Source organism: Octopus bimaculoides, chromosome 9 (genome assembly GCF_001194135.2).
Source record: "Octopus bimaculoides isolate UCB-OBI-ISO-001 chromosome 9, ASM119413v2, whole genome shotgun sequence".
Classification (NCBI taxonomy): domain Eukaryota; kingdom Metazoa; phylum Mollusca; class Cephalopoda; order Octopoda; family Octopodidae; genus Octopus; species Octopus bimaculoides.
The window spans coordinates 27,197,065-27,205,158 of NC_068989.1; positions in this window are offsets into that span (position 1 = coordinate 27,197,065).

Below are 8,094 nucleotides of genomic sequence, written 5' to 3' on the forward strand. Positions count from 1 at the left end.
CAAGAAATAGAGTCTCTTCAATTAATGTTTAATAAGCGTTGAGTATTTCAAATGGACCTGAAGCCAATTCAGTCGGTTCATATAACTAATATTTTTTCATAAAAATATGAATGGGAATTTCTATTATTATGTATTCACTGTAAATTAAACACTTATTTGATTGATGTTTAACACTTCAGCAAATTCATTTTAACCGGAACTAACACTGATTTTTCACAACCACAGAGAAATAATGACAAAGTTACGCAACATGAGAGAAATTTGGCTGTAATTTCTAGTAGATCCACCGACCACGTAGATGTTCCCTAGTAAACTTAAATGTTTGCTAACCTCGTTCAGAGATTTAACATTAGTTTGTATTATGTTATATTATTATGTGGTAAAATATTCTTGTCTATATGAGAACGCGAGTAATATTCATTTCTGCATCTCCAATGAGTATGAATACGATATTAATGTGAGAAACTGAATCTACATGCAATAGAAAGTCGGTTTTTCCTCACAACATAAGTATTTCTACATTATTTACATTTGACGGATATTTGTCCTCAAGTTGTTTGCTGAAAACACGACGTTTCGGTTGATATACCTTCCAGCCTACATCAGGTGTCTTGCGAAATTTCGGACCTGGGTTCTCCTTCCTAAGGTATTTTCGATGTTGTTGCTATTATTATTATTATTATTATTATTATTATTATTATTATTATTATTATTATTATTCAGGTCAAGCTCGCGACTTAAACACTACGCTATATGCCCGTGGATAATTATGGAGTAAATTTTAGGGCTTATAAGTCTAATATTTTTCTATCCTTCCTTAAAACAGGTTCCCATATGAAATTCATATCTACACTCGGTCTGATATGTGGTCTCCATTTTCTCATACATGATCATCTATACCCGTTTTATCAATATCTCCTCGTGTTACAGCTTTGCGATATCCCTCTACGCTTATTTTGAGGAGGCGACATGTTTCGCCTTTGTATAACCTACCACAGCTGCATGGTGTGGAGTACACGCAATCTTTAGTCATATTCTCTTCTATAGGTTGTTTTACTCGGAGGAGATATTTGCGAAGTGTTGTATTACTCTTGAATAGTCCTGATGTCATATGGGCCGGATATCTTTTTGTATCTTTTCGGAGGAGCCTTTCGCATAGGGCCTGTAGACGGTTTATTGGTTACATCTTCTCTTTTCTTCATAATTGGAGTAGATAGTATGTTTTTGGGTAGTTGTTGCTTAATAGATTGTTACTGAGCTTGATCATTTCTTCGTGGTGTGTATCACGATCGCTACTTATATTCTTTGCTCGATGTTTTAGGCACTGAGCAATTCCTCTCTCTACACTGTATGGATGGTGAGAATTGAAGTTAAAGTATCGTCCAGTGAAGGTCGGCTTGCGGTATACAGATGTCCTGAATCCATACTTAGTGCGTGTTATTAATACGTCCAGGAATGCTAGCTGATTGTCTTTTTCCTTTTCCATTGTAAACTGTATGGATAGCTTTATTGAGTTCACATGATCTAACATCACTTGGACATCTTCCTGGTGGGAACCAGAGAATAATGCTGTCATCAGCATAACGTAGCCTTAGGGTTGGTTATAGTGATGCTGATCCTAAAGCCAAATTCTCAAAGTATTCCATGTATGTATTGGCTATTATCGGTGATAATGGTGAACTCATAGCTAAAACGTCTTCTTCCCGATATATATCAGTGTTCATACTGAAATAGGTAGTTTCTTCACAGAAGGTCAACATTTCCATCAAGTTTCTTATTGGTATACTAGTGCGTTCTTTTAGATGGACGTCTGTCACTAGTTATTTCTTGAATCACCGATAGTGCTTCACCAGTTGGGACTTTGGTGAATAGACTTATCACATCTAGATTAACCATCTTGTTGGATTCAATGGGTGTATCCTTGATCAATTCTGTGCAGTGGGTGGAATTCTTCACGTATGATGTTGACTTTCCTGCTAATGGACTGATTATATCCACAAGGAAGTGGCTCAGTGGATGACATGCTGAACCTCGACTGCTCACTATTGGTCTTAATGGAATACCATCCCTGTGAATCTTAGGGAGACCGTACATGTGTGGTAGTTTACTGCAGTGTGGAGTCTGTTGTCTGTACTTCATTGGTGTAAAGTGATCCCTGTTCTTGATCAAGATCTGTGACAACTTCCTCTCTGTTTTCAGAGTTGGGTCTTTCTTTACTCTACTGTAGCTACCATCACTTATAAGACTTGCCAATTTTTCCAAGTAGTCAGACTTGTTCATCACCACTGTAGCATTTCCCTTGTCCGCCGGAAGTATTATGATAGAAATGTCACTCTGTAGTCTTTTGATAGCGAATTTTTCTTCCTTAGTGGTGTTTGGTTTCGGAAGTTAAGCTTTTTCCAGTACCTGTCTCACTTTCCATATTTTCGTATCTTTACGGCCATCTTTTCAATAGGGATTATTATGTCCAAGTATGAAATGCACTTGATGGTTGTCGCAAAGTTGAGACCTTTGTTTAGTACTGCTTCTTCAGAACTTTCTAGATGTTGTGTACTTACATTGATTACTGCTTTCACAGGTGGGTGACGAACTTCAGTCTTCATTCTCTGACTTTTGAGTTTCATAAACGACTTAATCTGGTGTGCCTTCACCATTTCAAATTCTTTCATGTACGAATTTTCTAGATCTTGGTGGATTTTCTTTCTATCATCATCTCTGTTTATTTTCCAAGTAATGAGGATAATCTCTCTTTGATTTCGTTATTTAATTGATGTTTTTCCCAACGGTTGTAATAGATTCTCTCACGGATGAGGGCATGAACTGCCCTTTCCGCTACTCTTCTAGCTTTATATGAATCCACTGGTGTCATTATATTCACACCAGGTGGTATATCTTTGAGTCTCTACATCTACACAGGAAAGACGAGCTAGTTTTCGATGGAGTTTCTCTACATGTTTCAATTGAAGTCTAATGTCGGCTTCGTACCAATTAGATAATGCAGTTCTATATTTAAGAGATGAGGAATTATGTACATTATTTATATCATTTACATTAGCAGGAAAGTCAACATCATACGTGAAGAACTCCACCTACCTCACAGAATTGATCAAGGATACACCCATTGAATCCGACAAGATGGTGAGTCTAGATGTGATAAGTCTGTTCCCCAAAGTCCAAACTGGTGAAGCAATATCGGTGATTCAAGAAAAACTAATGACAGACACTCATCTAAAAGAACGCACTAGTATACCAATAAGAAACTTGATGGAAATGTTGACCTTCTGTGAAGAAGCTACCTACTTCAGTATGGACGCTGATATATAACGGGAAGAAGACGGTTTAGCTATGGGTTCACCATTATCACCGATAATAGCCAATATGTACATGTAATACTTTGAGAATTTGGCTTTAGGATCAAAACCACTAAAAACAACCCTAAGGCTACGATATGTTGATGGCACCTTTATTCTCTGGCTCCCACCAGGAAGATGCCCAAGTGCTATTAGATCATGTGAACCCAATAAAGCTATCCATACAGTTCACAATGGAAAAGGAAAAAGACAATCAGCTAGCATTCCTGGACTATGGATTCGGGACATCCGTATGCCACAAGCCGACCTTCACTGGACGATACCCTAACTTCAATTCCCACTATCCATACAGTGTTAAGAGAGGAATTGCTCAGTGCCTAAAACATCGAGCAAAGAATATAAGTAGCGATCGTGATAACCACTACAAAGAGATGTTTAAGCTAAGTAACAATCTATTAAGCAACAACTACCCCAAAAACGTACTATCTACTCCAATTATAAAGAAAAGAGAGGATGCAACCAATAACCTATCTACAGTCTGTCTATCCTATGTGAAAGGCCTCTCAGAAAAGATACAAAAGATATGCGGCCCATATGACATCAGGACTATTCAAGAGTAATACAACACTTCGCAAATATCTCCTCCGAGTAAAACCACCAATGGAAGAGAATATGACCAAAGCTGCGTGTACAACATCTCATGCAGCTGTGGTAAGTTATACAAAAGCGAAACATGTCGCCCCCTCAAAATAAGGGTAGAGGGACATCGCAAAGCTGTAACACGAGGAGATATTGATAAATCGGGTATAGCTGATCATTTATGGAAAAATGGCAACCACCTACCCCTGTGTGATGAAGTTAAAATAATAGACAAAGAACACCACTGGAAAATACTAAAACTAAAAGAAACAGCACATATGCTAGGACACAACAACCTCCTAAGCAGACCAAGTGCATATATGAATATCATAAATGGAACCGGTATTATGGAAGGATAGGAAAATATTAGATTTATATGCCCTAAAATTCACTCCCTAATTACCCACGGGCATATAGCGTAGTGGTTACGAACGCGTGCTACTAACCCAAGATTCCGAGTTCGATTCCAGGCAGTGATCTGAATAGTAATAATAATAGTAATAATAATGATAATTATAATAATAGTAATGATGATGATGATAATGATAATGATAATAATAAAGGTATATTAGCCGAAACGCTGTGTTAACAAGATAAGGACAAATATCCGTCAAACGTAAATTATGTACATCATTCCTCATCTCTTAAATATAGAAATATAACTATTTCTAATTAGATTATTTGTTCCTAGTGCATTAAACATGTTAACACTAACTTAATTATTCGTTTTTATTCGCATGGCGTCTTTGTAAATTAACTTCATAAACCAGTGATTTATGTTCAAAAATATCTCAAGTATTCATATTGATTCATATACAATATTTTACAACATTTTACTCATTCTCTCTTCACTACACCGACAAGAAGTCTAACAAACCCGAGAATGTACGAAGTTGTCTCTGCACTTGCCTTAATAGGCAACATATACTTATTAACCCACTTGATGTCTTTTCATTATCACATAAGTATTTCACATTAGTTGTTTGCTTCTCATTATATTAAATTAGTTTACACGAAATGAACTCCAAATGTATATAACTTAAGAGAGTAAGGTTGATTTAGATTTTGTAAAAGAGGATAAAATTCCATTAATTTTGAAGCACAATCAAACAGTTTCTATGTTCTCGATATCTGTTTAATGATTATATCACTAAAATATATATATATATGAATATATGTGTATGTATATGTATAGACCTATGTATGTATGTGTATGTGTGTGTGTCTATGCGTGGATGTACATATAATAATAATAATAATAATAATAATAATAATAATAATAATAATAATAATAATGATGATGATGATGATAATAAACTCTCTGAACATTGTAGTGTCAATACGAGTCAGGAAAATAAAAGGAGAATTGAAGAATGAACGCAACTTTGAAAACGTGTCGAAGAAGTATAGTATAGACACAAAAAGATCTGAAAGTTGTAACTCAAGAATTGAAGCAGTGCATACTTGCAAAAAAGGCAAAGCTAAATAGGTTTGGACAAAGGACTAAGCAATACAGGAAACCGATTTTTTAGAATCGACTGAAGTAGATTTTATCAAGAAATTAATGATGAAATATAGAGCGTAAAAGATTAGTTCCTGCTGATGATGAAAGTTGACAGTTCTGATGTAAGATATGGTGTAAGCAAGAACTACATAATACTGTAGCTGAATAGCTCAGCAGCCTTAAGCAAACAACTTCTTATCTCCAGTAAAAGGCTATCCACTTCATAGAAGAGAGTATCAGAAATATGAGTAAAGAGATAAACAATTGGAAAGCAGCAGGACCTGATGGTGTACAGGGACTTGGGATAAAATATTTCAGTAGGTGCCATAAATTAATCGGAGGGCAATTTAATGCATTCATCGATGGAGAAGAAACCCTGGGTTTCTTGACGAACAGTGTTGTGTCTGAAGAATGCATCAAAAGGAAATACTGCCGTCAAGTACACGCCAAGTTCTTGCTTCCCATTAATGAGGACTTTACTGTCAGGAGAAATTTCAGAAGCACTGTTCAAATTTCTTGATGAGAACTGTATGTAGGAGGCAGATGAAATGCAGAGGTACTAGAAGCCAATTATTGATAGACAAAATGGCAATGCAAGATTGTAAACGGAGAACTAATTTGGGAATGGGCTGGATGGGCTATCGCATGGCTTATGATATAATTCCACATTCATAGGACATTGAGTGCTTAGATATTTTTGGAATTGTGAGGAATGTAACGTGCTTTCTGAAGAGAAGTATCGTACGTGGAAAACTGAGTTGACATCGTGCAGAAAACGCTTGGGCAGCTGGGCATCAGAACAGAGATTTTCCAAGGCGTTGCATTTTGTCCGCAGCATAAGCCCTCCGAACTTGGTACTTAATTAAATGAACGTGGGATATAAGCTAACGGGAAAATATCAAACAATTAACCGCCTCCTTTTCATGAATGATTTGAAGCTGTATGACCAGTATGATGTACAAGTCAGTTCTTTGGTGAACACGGTCCATTGTTTTAGTGCCGATATTAGAATGGAATTCGGACTCAAGAAGCGTGGCATAATGTACCTCAGAAGAGGCAAGATACAGTCCCTAGCAGGGATAGAATTAATTAATAGAGAACTGATTAAACAAAGTCAAAAGGAAGGATACAAATACATTGGCATGCTTGATTTCAACGAAATCAGGGAGAAGGAAATGAATGAACAACTAAAGATGGAATATTTACGAATACTAAGTTTGGTGTTGCGCTCAAAATTGTCCGAATGGAATAAACTCGAAGTAGTTATTACATGGGCGATAACATCACTTTGGTACGGAGCTGGAAACATAACCTGGGAAAAGAAAGAACTGATGAACATGGATACGAAGACACGAAAAATGACAGTGTACGGAATCTTCCATCCTAAGAGTGACACCGATAGGTTGTACTTGTCCAGAGGAAAGGGTGAGGGCGGTTAATCAGTTACCAGGATTGTATCGAAGCAGAGGAAAACAACATACATTGGTATGTAAAAAATATCGTGGAACTATTGTTGAAATATGTGAAGAGGTCCGGTGTCATTAAAACTGATAATTGTGTAAAGAAAAAAATAAAGAGGAAGAGAACACAAAAAACGAAACACCATAGAAGGAGTAAAAAATATACGGTCATTTTGCAAGAGATACGAACGCCAAGACGTATACAGAAAACATATCGCTATGGATCAGGCGGAGTGACCTGAAGATACGTACAGAAGTACGTTTATGCGCAGCACAAGAACAGGCATTAAGGAATAACTACATGAAATGCAGAATTGACAACACTACCGGCAGCGACAAATACAGTGTGTCGTGGTAGGGGTAAAACTGTATGGCAAATCGTTAGGGAATGCCCTAAATTGGCACAACGCGAATACAAAAGACGACATGACAATGTAACAAGGATGATCCATTGGGAGCTCTGTGAAAATCACGACCAACGAAGAATAAGGACATGGTGAACACAAGAATGGATGAGAAGGCAAAATCCTGTGGGATACAATGATTCAGTGCGAACACCTATCCAGACACAGAAAACCGGACATTGTTTTGGTGAATAAGAAAGAAAGAACATGCATGATAATCGACATAGCACATCCTGGTGTCAACAGGATCAAAGAGAAAGAAGAAAAACTGAACAACTTCGATTATTTGAAGTGGAGAAATAGGAAGGTTGTAGTCAATGAGGAACTTGGAACTACAACAATTCTTCGTGGGGTTCTTCGAGCATGACAATAAAACAAGTGTCACATTAGTCTGCTGGCTGTGGACAACTGACACTTTCCATCATACTTAGTAATATAAGCTGTGATTTTTGATACAATAATAATAATCATAATAATAATAATAATAATAATAATAATAATAATAATAATAATAACAATAATAACAATAATAATAATAATAATAATAATAATAATAATAATAATAATAATAATAACAATAACAATAATAATAATAATAATAATAATAATAATACTAATAATAATAATTATAATAATAACAATAATAATAATAACAATAATAATAATAATAATAATAATAATAATAATAATATGGTTATGGTTATAAAATATTTGATAAAAATATAAATCATCTCATTTACATGGATGATTTAAAGCTCTTTGCAAAAAATGACCAA